Source organism: Pogona vitticeps, chromosome 2 (genome assembly GCF_051106095.1).
Source record: "Pogona vitticeps strain Pit_001003342236 chromosome 2, PviZW2.1, whole genome shotgun sequence".
Classification (NCBI taxonomy): domain Eukaryota; kingdom Metazoa; phylum Chordata; class Lepidosauria; order Squamata; family Agamidae; genus Pogona; species Pogona vitticeps.
Window position 1 is genome coordinate 171167206 of NC_135784.1, and position 18963 is coordinate 171186168.

The following is an 18963-nucleotide window of genomic DNA, read 5'->3' on the forward strand; positions in this document are numbered from 1 at the left end:
AGAATCTAGCTATTAATATTCTAGCACTTGTCATAAAATTAGAAATCATTTCCTTTGAGCAATAATCAAGTTCTATCTTATCAAAAATTGACAGCAAAGCAATTTTAAAATTAAGTTCGATATCTTTTCCAAATATATCACATATTTCCTTAAAAATCCATTTCCAAAATTTCTAAATCAATTTACACTCCCACCACATATAATACATGCCAATTTCTTCATCACATTTCCAACAGACCTTAGAATGGTCTGAATTTCCTATGTTCAATTTCACCAGAGTCATGTACCACCTTAAAATAATTTTTTTCCTTTATTCTTACTGACATTAATCTTAAAGCTCTCATCTTCCACATTTTTGTCCAATCCTCTGTTCTAATTTCTGTCTTTAAATCATGTTCCCCAACTGATTTCAAACCTTCTATTTCAATCTCTCTTTCCTCTTGTTCCAAAATTAGGCTATACATTCTCCTTACTAGTCCCTTCCTCAAAGCATTTTTCTGCATATCTTCCTGTGATGATAGAAATTGTTCATAACAAAGGCTACTCTGAAAAGAAAATCCAGTGTGGATTTATCACAGGGTGGTAAAAATGTACAGACTCAAGAAGGCAATCAATGAATAGCAAAGACCAAGAAACCATAAATGCATAGGCCAGTCAGTATCCTTTTGTATAAACATGGAGCAAAAGGGCGATGCCTTAAGCACACCACCTTCCAAGAGGTTTTCTGTTGCATGACCCATCTCACAACCAGTGCAGGAATGGGAGAGCTGGCCAATGTGGGAGGAAGGGGCATCTTTGTGAGATTCCACTCTGCATAAAGGCAAGAGGATGCCGGTTACAAAATGCAGCAAGCCAGAATACTTCAGCCATGTTATGAGAACAAAAGATATATAGTTTGTTACAGCTGATCATTCAAGGCAAAATAAATGAAGAAAGAAGTGCAAGGCTACACATTTCCCATCTCTCCTATAGGGAACACTGTTTGGGGTGAGGTGGGGGGAAAAATTCAATATACAGGGAGGGAAACCAAAGGGCCTCACGCATCATCAACAAGAGGCAGGTCCAACACAGCAAGGATTTCCCCGCCCCTGCCCTGCACCTCTCATTTATGGACTCCTGGATGCAATTAGCCCTGTTCTGGTCAACTCCCTCCTGAGCTCAAGCTTTTAGCTGCAGCAGCCACATCCGGTGCCCCTGGATGCTGTAACTCCATCCCTGTCAGGTTAATGACCCTCATGTCTGGAGGAGGAGAAGGAACTGATTAGAGGCTGGAAGGAACACCGGCACAGCTGCTGCAGAGCATGTTGGTTGATCAGCAGAAAAGCGTGGGGGAAGATACTCTTTGCAGCCGACAATATCCAGAGTCTTCCCCTTCAGCAGAGCTACTGGCCAGGAGGGCTGGAGTTTCCTGGAAATGGCGGTCTGAAAAGGTACCGTATTTTTTGCTCCATAAGACGCACCTCCAAATAAGACGCACCTCATTTTTAGGAGAGGAAAACTGGAAAAAAATATTCTGGCAGATTCATAAGGCAGTAGCAATAGACAGAGGTTGTCACATCAATTACCTCAAACTTCTTGCAGTGTACAACACAGTGAGAGCTTTTGAACAATTTGTAGTTGGCAAAGTTATTCCAATAGCCACAGACAACAACACTACAATGCTTTATATCAACCACCAAGGAGGAACAAAATCCATGTCCTTCTTGCTACTAACAGTACAGTTTTGGGACTGGTGTATTCTCAAGCATGTCATTTCACAAGTCATACATGTACCAGAAGTGGAGAATCATGAAGCAGACTTCTACAGCAGGATGACACACAATGAGTGGGAATTACAGTACCATCTCAAGTTTTAACACTTATAATGAATTGTTATTGCACTGAAAGAGATGAATAAACAGATTGTTGCTGGGTAGTCAATAAGAGCTATGATGAAGAAATCACCACCAGCACAGGTGTAAGCAAACAGCAAAGCATGCCTCACTTCCACTCCCTCCCTTCCTCCCTTCCTTCCTTACAGCAATAAAGTTTTTTCTCTCTCCATCATTCAGTTCTTTACTTTGCAGCATGCAGCATGTCCACAGAAAGTGTGCTTACTTTTATCAGATTTTTGCAGCTGATCCTCCTGTTTCCTCCACTCTCTAATCATTTTTTTTCAGATGAGGAGGCCCAAAATGTCTCTGCACTGTTCACTGTTTTCATACTCCTTAGCATATTTTACTATCTCTAGTTTAAAAGGAATGCTATATGCTAGCCTTTTCTGCTTTGCACTGGTAGAATGAGTTCCCATACTCTGCAAGAAAAATGTGCCCCTTATTCATCACATCTACTGCCTGTTTCCTTTTACAAATATAATCTCAAAGCAGCACAGAATCATAGAATAATGGAGTTGGAAGGGGCCTATAAGGCCATCAATTCCAACCCCTGGTTCAATGCAGGAATCCAAATCAGAGCAGATCTGACAGATGGTTGTCCAATTTTAGAGACTACAATAGGATAAAATACAGTAACTGGGAATCACAATGAAAAGATAAAATCTACCAGCAATATTGTAGAACAACAATGATTAAGAAAAACCAATAAAAACAGGGGGAGTGACACCATGCAGCTTTTGTTAACACAAAAATACTACTAAAATTTCTATTTCCAGTTGTGTGTGTGTACATGTGAAATGATATTTATGAAATGTTGGGTTCTTAAACCAATTTTCAAGATTTCAAATCTTTACTTGAACATATTCAGATCTGTGATTCAGATCTGCCCTCTGCAATTCAAATTGCCTTTCTCCTGATGAGTCCATAAAAACTGGACTCAGCTAATGTGGCAAGCTAATACACCAAATAAAACCTGTAGCCCTAGTGGTAATATATTAAGGAAAGGAGTGTTAGGTCCCTTTTTGGTTTCCCTTTTGAACTTTATTCTGCATGTGCTCAGTGCCTTTTTAATCATTCTGTGCTTCAGAATGAAATTTGGCTAACAATACACATTAGCCTCCCCCCCCCCGGTCCCTTAATGTTTTAAATATCTGCAAAATTACTTCTATTTAGGCCTAATTTATGATGAAGTGATGCAGCTTCCTGCAAAGCTCTGAACTACAGAGAGCTATTCTAGCAAGCTCTCAGTAGTAACTTTAACTTTTCCCCTCACCATTCTCAGGCCTGTTTTAACTTACTGCCAATTTTAGAAGCTTTTGTTTCTGTCCTATCTCCCTCTCCCTCTCTCTCTGCTTCTCAAAATGTCTGGCTAGTCACATGGTCTAACTTCACTGCAGAAGGTGAAGGGAAAGAGACTCCTCTTTCCTGCTTTGCTTCTCCAATAGAGAAGCCTACTGGGTGATGCAAGCAGGCAGATATGCTAATATCTGTGCACTGGAGGATTGTGGGAGGAACATCTAGCCCCTGATGGGGGTCCTGTGGGGCACCCCAAAACACTGAGTAGCTCTCCTGGCCTCTTTCAGGACTGGGGCTGTGCAGCACTGTTTTGATCAGGAGGTACAGCCGGCGGTCACCATGCCTTTGGGGGATAGTGCACACAAAGGGCCAGGAGGCTTAGGGGCCATTCAAACTCAGACCTGGCAGGGGAGATACCATTGTTATAAAAGTGGTTTTCCCAGGGTAAGGCTCATCTATTGCACTTTGGATGAGCTGACTCCTGTGATTTCCCCAAATGTGGGAAAGTCAACTGCCTAAGTGGGAGACTGTGTTTGTGGTTTCCCTTGGTATTTCTAGAACCACCCTTTGGTCCTTGGCTATTTTCACTGCTTGCTGCCATAGGCCTGTTTGCCTTGCTGGTTTTCCAGGTGGGCTGCAGGAAGCAGATCCTGGAAAGCTAGCAGTGCAGGATGGTGAGGTCCAAACAGAAAGCAGTCTCTGCTGCCAGTTCAGAGGCCTCCCAGCATGGCAGTGGGAGGCTTTTGGGTGGTGGTGGCTGAGCTCTGGGTTACTGCATTCACTCCATAAGATGCATGTACTTTCCCTCCCACCTTTTTGGAGAGAAAAAGTGCGTCTTATGGAGCAAAAAATACGGTAATTTTTCCACGTTCTAGCAATTAGGGATGGCATACAGCTCAGAACAGCTCCTGTGGCTGGATTTAGCACACTGCATACAGCTGGGATGCTCTCTGCTCCAAAAGGATATTCATGGCCAGAATCCTACTGGCATTCACCTGAGATTTACATAACTTGCCACAGCTAATAGAGGAGGCACCAGCCTTTGTTTCAGTTGTGTGCCCAATCATGCACCTGACTGCATAACCAAGAAGTGCTCCAGTGCCTCAGCAATTAGCTGAAATTGGCTGTGACAAATTAGGCAGAAATTTTGAGAGCACCAGTAAGATTCTGGTCTATAAAGTTCAAAAAGACAAATGCCCAGATGAATGTATGGAGGTTGTCTTTAAAAAAAAAATCTTTAGAAGAGGCCCTAGAGCAGACAAATTCCTGGAAATAATGAATTGGTCATGATGTCTTTATGGCCAGGCTTCCCCAGCATGGCAAAATTCGGGGTATTTGGACTACAGTTCCCATCATTCCCCAAGAGGATAACCACTGGCTGAGCTATCTGGAGATCCAATTGGTTGACTGAATGGATTTTTAAATAACTGGACTTTTAAACTGCTTGATAACTGAGCATCTCTGCGTGTGGTACAAAGCATTAATTTTATTTATTAATTTATTTATTGGACTTATATAACGCCCCATAGCGCTACAAGCATTCTCCGGGTGGTTTACAATTTTTTAATTATACAGGCTACACATTGGCCCCCCAGCAAGCTGGGTACTCATTTTACCAACCTCGGAAGGATGGAAGGCTGAGTCAACCTTGAGCCGGCTACCTGGGATTTGAACCCCAGGTCGTGAGCACAGTTTTAGCTGCAGTACAGCGGTTTAACCACTGCGCCACGAGGCTCTTCGTATATTTTAACTGTATATTAAAACTACAAATCATAAACAATAAGTAGAGGCAACAGGTGATAAAGCAGAGATAATATAAACAACAAAACCCAAAAAGATTTGACTTATAAACCTAAATAAGATCAACAGTAAAATGCTAGTTGATGGGAATTATAGTCCAAATACAGCTGGCGTGCAACAATTTGGGAGCCCCTGGCCCACCCAGAACCTCTTGGTCCAAAGGTTCACTGAAAAATATCTTATGCCAGACTCTAAGTTGGCATCTTCTGATATTAAAATAAAAGACTCTTTGTTCAGGAGGGGAAATCCAGGGTAATGTGGGGGGAGTCTTACAGGATTAGAGAAGCCAGAGGTGGAGCCAAGGCAAACTTTGGCAGACCAGCGGTGAAACCAGGGCAAAACCCTAGAGGATCAGTAGAGACCATGGAATTATTTTGCATTTGCCATTTATTTTGACATCGTCTTCCCACCCAAATACTGATTACAAGCAGGCACAAAAGTTCTACTGATTTCACTAGAAAACTGCCAGCTGATATGCCAGTTGACACCTCCAGTGTCAACAATGAAGGAATTGTAATAGTGAAATAGTGGGTCTTCCTATGGACCTCCTTACAAAGAAATAGAACATACTGCCATGGGCTAAGGTGCTCATTCATTAGCAGCAGTGCTGTCAGGAAGGACTCTGCACAGTGGTGGGATTCAAATAAATTAACAACCGGTTCTATGTCCTAATGATTGATTGATAAATAAATAAATAAATAAATAAATAAATAAATAAATAAATAAATAAATAAATAAATAAATAAATAAATAAATAAATAAATAAATAAATAAATGCCCAGGACAGTGGGATCTGATGAGGGTTTCTTCCATAGTGGTCTCCCTACTGCCTATTATCACAACTACCTCTCACATGATTAAGACATCTGGATAACTGTACTGTATCTCTTTGGGCATACCACTGCTGTTACCCTCACCATGGGCTTGTGCCAAAAACGCACACACAAACACACACACACCTCACAGTGAGTGCTTATGACCAAGTTTGACAGAGAACTGACACATCTTTCCTTTACCTCCAATTTCGCCCTATAGCTCACCAGTAAAAATTGCTTCCCTCCCCTTTCCTGCTCCTGAAATGACTGATAGCTCAGTTTGTTGTTAACTGGAGGCCAGCTTTGCACACCTGCAGAAGTTGTTGCTGACAAATCCATTAAAGCTGTTAATCAAATTTCTATTCCAAAGAACTCGACCTCTCCATTTCTCCCCATATCAAAAATCAAGGAACTGTCATACCCTAGTGACGAACCCTGTCACATCTGCTCTGTGGATCTCTGTACTTCTACTGCAACACACAAAGGAATTTGACCAGAAATTTAAAACTTCAGAAGATTCCTGGTGAAAAGAATGTGAACAACTGCTCTTCCAGGTGTAGGGATTTACTTTTATTTTATTTATTTATTTATTTATTTATTTATTTATTTATTTATTTATTTATTCAATTTCTACCCCGCCCCTCTAGACAACGTCTACTCGGGGCGGCTTACAAACATTACCTTACAAAATATCTACAGGGCCCTTTGGCATTACTGAGCATGCGTGCGCACACACACACACACACAAAATAACTCTTTTTGAAAACCAGAATTAGAATTCTAGCCGCTTTGGGAAGAAGAAGGAGGTGGACTTTGCAACTTACAGACTTTGCGGCAAAAATTGAGACCAGGGGCAACAGACGTTGCTCACCCCTGCTGTACATAGATATTATATTTAAATTATTCAAGAGAATTATGCTTCTCATAAGTTTCCTTAAACTGCTGTTGTGCTACACAAAACTTTAATTTGCTAAAACCCAGTCTGTGTCTAAAATATAGAAAATTAGACACATTTTTCTCCCCATATCTGCACACATGGGAAAATAGTAAAACCGCATAAGAACCTAAGAGGAGCCCTGCTGGATTAGGCCAAGGGCCCATCTCAGTCCAGCATCCTGGATCTCTCAGTGGCCCCATCAGATGCCTCTGGGAGCAAAGAGACAACTAGACGCCTGTCTCCTGATCCCCCTTCCCTGCATCTGGAATTTGAAGGGACCTTCCTTTTAAGCCTGGAGACCTCAGCAACCACTGCCTCAGGGTCAAGCCTGTAGTTATGCAGAGTGTGACAACTACCTCATGTCATGAAATGGCAGGAAATTATTAGTAACTTAGGGTTACTTGTTGTATTTTTACTGACAGGATTGGGGAGAGGTGCTTGCAGGATTTTCTGCTTCACACTACTTCACGAATTGTCTTTGGGTGGCCCTGAATGATTTCACATACCTTCATCAGTACATTATTATCTACTACAGCACTATCTAGTTATGGAAATATACAGATTGAACAAGGAACAAGACAGGGATGTAAAAACATGTTGACTCAGCAGTAGGCTGCCAGACACTTCCTCCCCCCGCCCCCCACCCCCCAATTCACCAACAATGTGGTTGTCGAAGTTCCTCTGGCTTTTGTTCTCTTAACTGCAGTTTAACATTATCAATGACTTGTTTCCATAAATGTTTACTGGAAGCTACCTCTAGACTGCTCCTATTTCATGCCCCAAAGCTACCACATTTGTAACGAAATTGTAGGCTGGTAGTATTAATGATGACAGTGAAGTAGAATTCTCTCCAGAGAAATTTTTCAAGAGAAATCAAATTTTTCACAGAGACAAAATAGGACATGCTTATATGCTTGCAAATAATAACATCCTGCCTTTCACAACAGCCCTTAACATTAAGTAATGCAATTCAGAGAGGGACAGACTGGGACTCCAGAGTCCTGCATTCGAATTCCCATTCAGGCGTGGAAACTCACTGAGGGCGTGGAACTGGTAAAACATAAAGCCACTCCTTAGATATCTCAAATATCTTTAAATATCTCACTTGCCTTGAAAGGCCCATTAGGGTCATCTTGAATGGCACATAACACACATGTAAAGCAAAGATGAACTTGAGAATAACTCTCAAATTCTCTGACCCCTTCTGAAGAAAAAGTTCTTACCACAAAGCAACAGTAACAAAGCTTTTTCTGTAGCACAAGCAAGAGAGGGCTGCCACCCTGGGATTTGGAACTGGTCTCTGAACAACGTCACAATCATTTAATCCCTCCCCATTCCAGGTTCTGCAGAAAAGCTGGAGGCAACAGGAAAAGAGGAAAACCAAATGTGAGATGGATTGACACCATCAGAGAACCCACAGGGTTGAGTTTGCAGTAGCTGTGCAGGGCTGTTGAGGACAGCACAAAGGGGCAATGTTGATAGCATGTAACAACAACAGAAGCTTAAAACAGCTTGCTGACACACAGAGGACTGTCCCAATTAACAAAATTATGATCATCTTTGCAGACACCCTTGGCCTGATCAGATCGTATGGCAGATACTCTGGACTGCCAAAAAAGATGAGTAAGTGGGTTCTCGATCCAATTAAGCCTAAATTATCTCCAGAGGCAAAAAGAAAAAAACACACAAACAAACAAACCTGAGGCTGTCCTACTTCGGGCACATCATGAGAAGGCAGGCATAGATTGAAAAAGACCATAATATTTGGAAAGGTGGAAGGCAGCAGGAAAAGAGGAAGGCTAAATGCAAGATAGACCTACTCCCTAAGGAAACCACAAGCTTGAGTTTGCAACAGATGGGCAGGGCTGTTGAGGCCAGGCCATGTTGGAGATTGCTCATTCCTGGGGTCACCCTAAGTAGAAACCACAGGCTTTGTATGGATTCCCTGCATCTAACTGCCAATTCCAAAAAAGTTGAAAGGTTATTCCCTTAATTGGTTGTTGTGAGTTTTTCGGGCTCTTTGGCCATGTTCTGAAGGTTGCTCTTCCCGAAAAACCCACAACAACCATCAGATCCCGGCCATGAAAGCCTTTGCAAATAAATGCCCTTACCAGCTTTTAAATTTTTTAATCATCATCATAATAAAATATAATACCATCCCCTCCTCCTGACCAAGCCTGGTTCCCCATTAGTTTTTCCATAGATCCTAAATACTAGATTTCTGCATACCAATGAAAAAATTGGCATGTTATGCCCTCCCTCCCTGAAAATCTAAACATAGTGGCCTATATCATAAATGTTCATTTTCCCTTGAAAGGACATCACTGGAGGGAGGCAAATTAACTTCATGTTAAAAAGCATTAACTCATGGTGGCAAAATGTGGTTATGTTTCTTGGGGCACCTGATGAACACAATTAAACTTAAGCATGTGTTAATCACAAATACAGGAATAGTCTGGCATATTAGGACTCTGGAGACCAGGGTTCAAATCCTCACTCAGCCATGGAAATTCACTAGGAGTGGAAATTGTAAAATCACTCTTTAAAAACATATACTTTCTTTGAAAACCTAGTTGCTGTAAGTTAAATTTGCATAACTAATTAATCACCAACAGGCTTCTGACCTTTTTTCTCCAAAGTTCAGGTATTTATTTATTTCAAAAAATAGAAGTATCAAATTTTCTAAACTCAAACACAATAGCAATTACATAAATGCTAAAAGGTCCTAAAGGGAATCCTGTTGAAATAATTTTCAAAATATATTTTACATGATAAAATATCATTTCATTTTCCTCCTTCCATTTCTCAAGACTGCATGGCAAACAGCTAAGGCAGGGAAATATTTAATAAAAAGCGGCTTTTTGCTCAGACATAGTCTGCTTTATGTATTATACTTACCTACTTACTTGAATAATCTTAAAAATGAAAGCTTGTGAAAGCCAGTTTGAACAGTCCACTGAAGATGCTGGTCACAGAGACAAATGCAGCATGCATGCTTGAATTAACATGCTCTGTGTGCCCTTTCCTCCTCCTCTTCCTCTCAGTCCCTCCAGCCCCCACCCCCACCCCCAGCCTGAAGGTCTGGATAGTTTCCCTTTGATATGTTGATCTGCTCTGCTTTAACCCTGGCCTGGTGGTAAATCTTACTAGTGTTAAAAAGCTGATAGCTGTCTTCCTGTTTTTGAGTGAACGATCAATGTGTGCCATTTGTCTCCACAAATTGTCAGAGCAACAGCCTTAGTTACGTTTAACTTGGGAAAAAACACATAGCCCCCCTCCCCCCCCCCCCGCTCCTCGCTGGTCACCTGGCCTTTAGGAAACGGTTCGGCGAACTATTATCAGATTTAGGAAACGGTTCCATGGAACCGGTGCGAACCTGCTGGATCCCACCTCTGACTCTGCAGGTTTTTGAAACACAAAACTTAATCCTATTCACTAGAGGCAAAACTGCCATACACCATGAGCAGCGATTCCTGTTTCAAATCAGCTTCATCTACCTGAAAATACAGAACCGGCTCTACCATCAGGTAAAGTGAGGTGATTGCCTCACACAGCAAATGCAGAGTATTAGCAATAGTTGCTTCCTGGACCTCCTCGGGTGTGTCACATATCCTGCCCTGCACTCTCTAAACTGCTCTGCCATCTCAGAGGAGTTGGGGGTATACTTTCCAGTGGCCCGATTTGAAGCAAAATTAAACTTCCCAGTCCAGTCGGCTTCCATCTAGCGGTGGATGTTCTGGCCTGAGGCACCTGAACATCTGGGTTTAGCCTTATCTCCTCCCTGTCAGCCTAGAACCCTTCCCAGCAGAACTTTGGAAGTAAGAAGTTGCAAGCAGCTGTCGTGATTTACATGAAGGCCATAAGAACGTAGTGAAGTCACATTTCCAAAGCAACTTAATGAGTGGGACCAAACTTATTTCATGGTATAAAGACATAACATCTTCTAGTCACTTGTCAAAGTTACTATTAAAGGATGTTATTGAAATCTGAGAGGCATTTTGACAAGAATTTTCCAGGAAATCTATCCTCCTGCCTCCCATCCCAGCTCCCATGAGGACCATGGTTAAGCTCAAATGAGGAAGAGAAGCCAGAGAAGGGGAGGTGGCCGATGACATGGTTGTTCTTCTTCATCCAAAGGTCCTGGCAAGCCTTCACTCCAGCACTCCTAACATCCCAGTCTGCCTTATTGGTAGGATCTCTTGGATAGACAAGAGAAATCCACCATTCCGGCTTGTTTTATCTCAACAAGCCAGCAACATAACCCATGGTTTTGTCCTCTGTTTCATTCTCAGACTTGTCAGGGGATGAAAGGGGTGCAAAGTCCAGCTCTAGCCCTGCTTTGGACATCCTACTAAACCAACCCCAAACAGAAGGTTTGTTTACCTGCTTGCACTTGGAGAGGTAACAAATCATGTCCCACCACCACCACTGCCTCATCCTGTCTGATCCCTGCGAAGCGACACATGACATTCCATGTGAATATGGTCATATTCTGCATGTACATTTGAAAATTAAAGTAAATATTAAAAAGTCCAGTATATTTCCACAACTCTTGGAGTATATTTGCTCTTCCCTCGAAAGGAAATTGAACTTGGGTAGGATTGCCTCTAGAACTTCTTACACACAACAGCAGCTTGTAGGCAAGAAGTAGGCAGAATACGGCCTTCCACGTGTTGTCAGACTGCAACTCCTGTTTTTCCTGACTCTTATCTAGGCTGGCTAGCACTCATGGGAGATGCAGTCGAACAAACTCTGGAGGGCCACAGCTTGGGGGAATAATTACAAACAAGAAAATAGCCAAGGGAGGTATAGAGCAATATCAGCTCTTAAATATCATGATAAATAGTGTCATCTGGCTTGCATCAAATTGACCTTCTGCAACCACATCCTATCCCAGCCTTTTCAGAGAGTCGCTCCTCTGTTGTCCCAAGAACAGGCAAATAAATCAATGAAACAGCTTCTAATTCCTAACTGTCCAGTACCCGCCTACCCTCACCCTGGCTGCCTCTCACAGCCACTAGGCACTGCTGCTATGGTGTTATTTTTAATAAAGTATTTGTTTTATTTGTTTTAAAATGAGATAGTGTTTATTCAATATTGCAGATAGAGAAGAGACACACATACATGGGGGTGGAGAAGGAGAGGGGCTGCCCAGAGGGAAGACATACCAGTAAGGGGCAAAGAAAAAATGACCAGAGAAATTGACAAGATCATCAGCTAGGCTTGGAAAGGAGGGAGTGCTTTCCCTATCTAGCCTTTCTCTCCCTGCTAGGTTTCTTTTCTGACTTTTTAAAAAACCCTAAACTGTACTGTTCTGATTCCCTCCAGCTTTGATTGCAAGCAGGAGAAATGAAGCAAGGAGATGGGGGAAGAGCAGAGAGACTCTGACACAAGCGAGCACACGTGTCTTTCACAGCACTCGCTGCGGCCACCAACAGTGTTATTTTTAATATTTCTTTTCATGTTCTCATTTCTTTCAAGGCAGGATAGTGCTGGATCAATATTAAAAATAGGATATTATATATATATATAACATATATATATATATATATATATATATATATAACATATAACAGATATATAGTATATGCACCCAAGTAAAATACTTTGCTTTTCAAAAAACAAAAAATCAAACCCCATGCTTTCCAGGGAGGGGGGGACCTACACTTCCCTTGGATCATGTAGTCAAAATTCTTAAAATCAATTTCAAACATACGAAACCTGATTCAAAAGCAGAGTATTTTTCAATGTGTAACCGTGCCCTCAGTTTCTTCTCTCTTTCCCAGGTCTTTTCTTTCCCTTCCTTTCCATGCTAACAAATCTAGGAATAAAAAGAAGTGACAGCACCAAGTTGCTTTTGTCATCTTGGGTGTCCTGGAATCACAGTGAGAGCTCGGAGTCATCGATCCAAGATAGCAGAAAGTTGTCAGAATGACCTCTTCCTCCCTTCCTCCCTCCCCAACTGGAAATGTCAGAGGAACAACCAAAGGCAAACTATTTTTTCACCCCAAAAGCCACATTTAACCCTTCCACAACAACATATCCACCTTGTGATTTCTCTGCGTGTTCAGTCAAAACAGGCTAAGGATTAAGTCTATTGTTCCAAAGGAACGAGACCATTTAACTGTTGGTTAACACTTATAATAATAATAAAAAGAAGAAATACAAAAACATTTCAGAAGAATGGGAGTGAGTCAAGGAGAGCAATGAGATGGCACAACAGCAGCAGGAGGTGGAAATTGGGGTGCTGGTGGGAGAAGAAGTTCCTTTTAGAATCTCCTTCATTTCCTTAAAGTTGTGTTGAGAGGGACCAGATGGGAGAAAGACTGGAAGTAGCTTGGTGGTTTAGGTCTCTGGCTGCTGAGCCAGAGGTTGGGAGTTGGATTCCCCGCTGTGCCTCCTTCACAAGGATTAATACACCCCAAGGATTAATCAGTGGGGTAATAAGCAGAGAACTATTGCAATTTGGAGGCTTCCCCCATAGTCTTTCAGGCTCCTCTCCACCCCCACCCATATTGAATGTGAGGAAGGACAAGCCTGAAGAGACCTTCTCCACTCTGTTAACGAAAGTCAACCCATGGTTTGCCTTGAGCCTCCAATAAAGACATTAAAAACAAATTCATGTCATGGAAGCTAAGGGGGTTGTTTCAATGAGAAGCCGCTGGTCTGAAGAGGGCAGAGGCTGGGTGCACAGAAGGGAGGGGGAACTGCAGTCCAAGACCATCTTGGTCTCCCTCCTCTAAACCGCTACTTCAGCAGCTGAGCTGCCGCACCATGCTAGCTATTAAATGTGGGGTGGGGAAATTCCTGCAGAAGAAAAGCCACACTGAGCTGGGGGGTGTGGGGGTGGTTAAAAAGCAGAGAGGGGAAAGGGTTAAGAACCCCTCGGCTTCTCCACTGCTACAGAATACAACCTCTTCCTGCTGCAGCATTTAAACCACAAAAAGGGACACCAGGCTACATTTACACAGATACCTCACAATTTATTTCCCAAAAACAGCCACCACCAACCAAAACAACAGCCCATGTTGCTAGGAAGAAATCCCTCAACCACAAGCAACCCAAAATTGGTAGGGTCCTAATTAACAGAGGCATCAGACACAGAATCTGGCATGGGGTAGGGAAAGAAGTGATGAATCTAAACGAGCCATCTTTTTCTTGCACATTAAACACCCTCAAACAGAAACATCTGTATATTTTAGAGTTTTGATTGCACACAGTCTCTGTTTGAAGTGAAAAGGAAGCAAGCAGGAGTTGAAGGTAGTTTAGAGTTACAAGCTCCCCGAGGTCTCTTTCAGACAGGGCATTTGTACTTCTTTTTAGTGCTTCCTGTTACGTCAGATTTTTATGTGATTTACTGGTATTTATTGGGAGCTGTGGACAGTGGGTGGTCCACCACTGAGATGCATCAGGGCAGCTGTGGGTCCTCCAAATTTATCTGCATGTGAGATGTCGCCGCCGCCGCCTCCTCCTCTTCATCATCATCATCTTAGAACTGCAGAGCTGGAAGGGCCCCTATGAATCATTGAGTCTAGCCCTTGTGAAGGAGGCACAGCAGGGAATCAAACTCCCAACCTCTGGCTCAGCAGCCAGAGACCTAAACCACCGAGCTACTTCCAGTCTTTCTCCCATCTGGTCCCTCTCAACACAACTTTAAGGAAATGAAGGAGATTCTAAAAGGAACTTCTTCTCCCACCAGCACCCCAATTTCCACCTCCTGCTACTGTTGTGTCATCTCATTGCTTTCCTTGACTCACTCCCATTCTTCTGAAATGTTTTTCTATTTCTTCTTTTTATTATTATTATTAGTGAATCCGGGAAGTATATACAAATATTTTGTATGAGGCAGTGCCATAGTGAAACTTCTTCATCACAATATTTGGAGGTAGGCACAAGGGCTGTTTTGAAAAGGAAAAAAAAGCAGCAAGCTTCAGGCTGTAACAGGAAGCTGAACAGAACGGCATAAAATAAACCAAAGGATCGGGCAGGGACAGAAACATATAGGAACTCATGCATAAAACCCTGTTCCTTCCTGTACTTTGTGGGATAAGGGGAAGGCCATGTGGACAGCAGCAGAAATCCTGACAAGGTCCATGCTTGACAGGAAATTTAAAAGGATAGAAGCATTATTTGGAAGAGCTCTAAAGTGTCCTTAGAGTAATGACTGTTCTCTTTCTTAATCTGATGCATGATTTTAATATCTTTTAAATGCATGCCTACATATACAAGTACATACAAAGGTACACACATACATGGTCTCCAGTCACCATCCAAGGGAAACAGAGCCATGCATAAACCCTCCTGGAATTTTCCTATCAAGAGAAGCAGATGAGTAAGTAATAGTGGTGCCACAGTGGAATATTGTTTCCTTGCCTGAGCAGGCAAGAAAAAAATGACAGTGGTCAGGCTGAAATCAGAGCACGAACAAAGGACCTTGAACTAAGACAGAGAGAGGACCCTACAGCAAAAATGAGCAGCCAGGAAGTCTCCCAAAAACAGCATCTGGATGCTACAGACAAGGAAGTGGAGAGAGCTTTGCCTTAATCTGCAGCTATGAGGAGTCCCTTCTGAGCTAACAGCCCAGCTGCAGAGCACCCAGTGGCAGGCTGCTGAGGAGTTCATGGCTTTGGACTGTGGAGCATCCAGTAATATGTCACCGGTCATGATCATGAGGAGCTGGAAGAACAGCCCCAGGAATTGGAAAGGTGCTAGAAGAGAAAGTACAGAAGTTGCAACAGGGGGAGATCATGTTAGAAGGAACCCAGCTGGAAACCTACCGCCATGAGTGAGGAAACACTTCTTTCAAACTAGTTCATGACGGGGAATCTTTGGCTCTCTAAACATTTTGGAGGCTTGCCACCCCCACAAATCCCTTGTGAGCAACCCTACTGGTTGAGATTTCTGGGATATAAAGTCCAAAACATCTGTAGGGCTAAATTTGTGCCACCCCAGCTGTGCCTACTCCAATGTGGCTTTAATTCAGGCATGTGAGAGACTTCTCAGAATTCAGGGAATATAAGAGCACTCCAGCTAAGGAGAGAGGCAGGGGGAGAAAGTTTCACATCATTGTGAAACAATTAAATACCTAGCAATTGGCTCCCCTCTTACTATACCCAATGTCAGCAGCTTCAGATAATGGTTTTACTCTTTTCCTAGTAAGAGTAGCCTCAAAATGTTGTGGCATCAAATACCACGTTAATTCCACTGAATGTTATAAAGATGGAGAAAGGCACTAGGTGTCCAGTGGCCATTTTGGGCAGCAGCATCCAGATCCACCAATCCATTGTGTCCTTTTGGTCTCTGAATAACACGTATTATAAAATCGCCTTTCTGCTCCTATTCTGGAATTAATTTTTTTTTTAAAAAAACTTGCTGTATTTATTTTATTTATTTATTTGTTAAAAAATTACCCCATCATTCTCCTTAAAAAGAACCCAAGGAGGCTTGCATCAGTAGAAGCCAATGTTTAAAAGCTAAAAATGTTAAATGTACAAATATCATAAAAAGAATCAAACAAAATGTAAACAAAATTCTCCTATTAGCCTGAACTTGGAAACAGTTATTTTGGAGAGAATGAGGTGAGGACTGAAAGCTTGGTGCTGTTTCCTGCTCACTGCTGAATAATCACAACTAACTAACTAACTAACTAACTAACTAACTAACTAACTAACTAACTAACTAACTAACTAACTAACTAACTAACTAACTAACTAACTATTTATCTGTCTATCTTTAAAACATGTATAATCTGCCCTACATTTTACAATCTTAGGGTGGAGTACAGCAACAAAACCAATATCAAAATAATTCAATATTTTAAAACCATTAAAAACTAGGTGCTGTAGCCAGGTTGTCTCTGTCCAGGAATGATCACAGCTGGTGGGGCCATCAGAAATGGTCCAAGCACTTCACACCACTGTGCTCACCTGAGATTTGAATGGTAAAGGTTCTACAGAAGAAGTCCAACTCTATACAGAGCAGGCCATCAACTCAACTCCCAGACAAGGGGGGCCATTGAAACACACAGCCTCTGTTTTGTCAAGACTCATCTTAAGCAGATGGGCCTTTATCCACCCCAACCCAACCCACCCATGAAAGCTTCCAAAGAATGATTCAGCAAACTTTTTTTCAGTTCACACGCAGCCTTCATCTATAGGTATTCCCTTGAAAATGGCTTGTGGGCCTTGGAACCTTTAATTTAGAAACCAAATTCCTAGTCTGATGGTCAGAACCACCTCACAGAGGGAGAAGTCAAATCTTTTGTTCAGTTTTCTCCCTTCCGATCCAGGGCTGTCATCCAGAATGTGTGAATCATCATGGTTTGCCTTGTTCCCTGCAGGGGGTTGTGGCAAGGAGGGTCATGCAATCACAGGAATAAACCAGTCTCTGAAATGACACTCTGAAATTTCCACTACAGACAAGCAAGACTGGGATATTGAGTCTACCAATTCGCATGGAAAGAGCTGCTGTGCAGACGCTCACTCACCACTTCCCTCCCTGTTAGCCTTCCTTCACCTTGGCTATATCATTCCTCATCTTTGGACTACAACTTCCAGACTCTCCCAGCCAGGCTGGGCACATACGGCATCGTTTTTAAATGATACAAATAAGGACATCAGTAAAGCCAGGCTGTGCCAGTCCCCAACTTTGAGTCCCCAGATAATGTGGAGTAGAGTTTCTAGAAGGGTTGGCCATGGGCCAGGCTGGCAAAAGCTTCTGGGAGCTGATGTCCAAGACCACTTGAGGATCCAAGTTTGGGAAACATTTCCTTCCAGGATCAACTAAAGGCCTCTCTAGTCTCGAGTCTCATCTCCCATATTGGCTGATAGCATACCTCCGGCCAGCCTACAAGAAGGATACTTCTTTGGCTGTTCTCCAGCATCTGTTATCTAGTGCCAAAAAGCCACAGTGATTACTTCTCCTGAGTAAATTTCTCTAATTCTCTCTTAAAGCCATGCAAGTTGGATAACCAGTGTGGGGTGGAGGACTAGAACTCAGTAGACCTGGTTTCGAATCTCCCCCTTGGCCGTGGAAACTTACTGGTTTTGTGGCACTTGTAAAACCACTCCTTAAATATCTTACATACATTGAAAGCCCTATTAGGGCCACTATATATTGATTATGAGTTGATAGCATATGTGTGTGTGTGAGAGAGAGTGAGTGAGAGAGAGAGAGAGAGAGAGAGAGAGAGAGAGAGGTTGCTGTCCATTACTACACATTGCAAATTCCATAATTTAAATAAGCATTTAAGAACTACCATCAATCAGCTTAATTGGCTGGTTCTAGGTTTCATGTTTCATGAGAGGTTGCAGAGCATCTGCCAGAACTACATGTTACCTATGGCACCAGGCTGCTTATGTAAATGGTATCTCTGCATCCTCACATCCTTGCATTGCATTTTTTACAATACTCTCCTTGACAAGGACATGGAAAAGTACAATAGGATGACCTCACAGTAGGGGGTAGGTTGTTGTACTGTTCTATAATGGATACAGAAGAATTCAGTGGTGCAGTAAGTTTTCAATGATACCTCAGAACTTGAAAAAAAATATCTTTCTTGGACCACAACTTCCAGATTCCTCTATCCTGCTGAATGCATGTGGTTGTTCGTATCTTTTCATAGGATTTTTGCAACTGCTATTGAAAATATTTGGGTTGCAAACGTTTTAGAACAAAGTTTTAGAAAGAGCCTTTTGGCGCAGTGGTTAAGCTTCTGCACTGCAGCCAAAACTCTGCTCACAACCAGGGGTTCAATCCCAGGTAACTTGGTCAAGGTTGACCCAAGCCTTCTATCCTTCCAAGGTCAGTAAAATGAGTACCTTGCTTGGGGGGGGGGAATGTGTAGCCTGCATAATTAACTTGTTAAATATCCGGAGAGTGCTTTAAGTGCTATGGGGGTGGTATATAAGCAGCACACTTTGCTTTTGCTTTAGAACATGGCTATGTTCAGATTATCAGAGGTATTATGAATGGTATTTGACTCTACATGTGGCAGCTTTGCAACATAAACAATCAAACAAGGATGGAACAAGGCAAAATATTAAGCCAAGTTCAAGTTATGATTTAACCAGAGTGTGAAAATAACTAGTTACACATAATGACTTGTAATTAATTTCTTTTTTCAGTAACAAAGGCATAGGTAAGTTACATTAATACAGTGATATAAGAAGGGATAACTTGATTCTTTTTGCAGTATAACTGGCTTTAGTTACTTTTATGGTTGCATCATGATTGTGTATCC

General features: G+C 42.2%; 1 protein-coding gene and 1 pseudogene across 1 annotated transcript in view; one reads left to right on the forward strand and one right to left on the reverse strand.

Moving 5' to 3' along the window:
- Positions 1 to 18963, reverse strand: part of TNS2 (tensin 2) — a 158943-nt gene that overhangs the window by 127559 nt on the left and 12421 nt on the right. The gene's annotated exons all lie outside the window — the stretch shown is intronic.
- LOC144587649 (U1 spliceosomal RNA) lies at positions 3564 to 3716 on the forward strand (annotated as a pseudogene).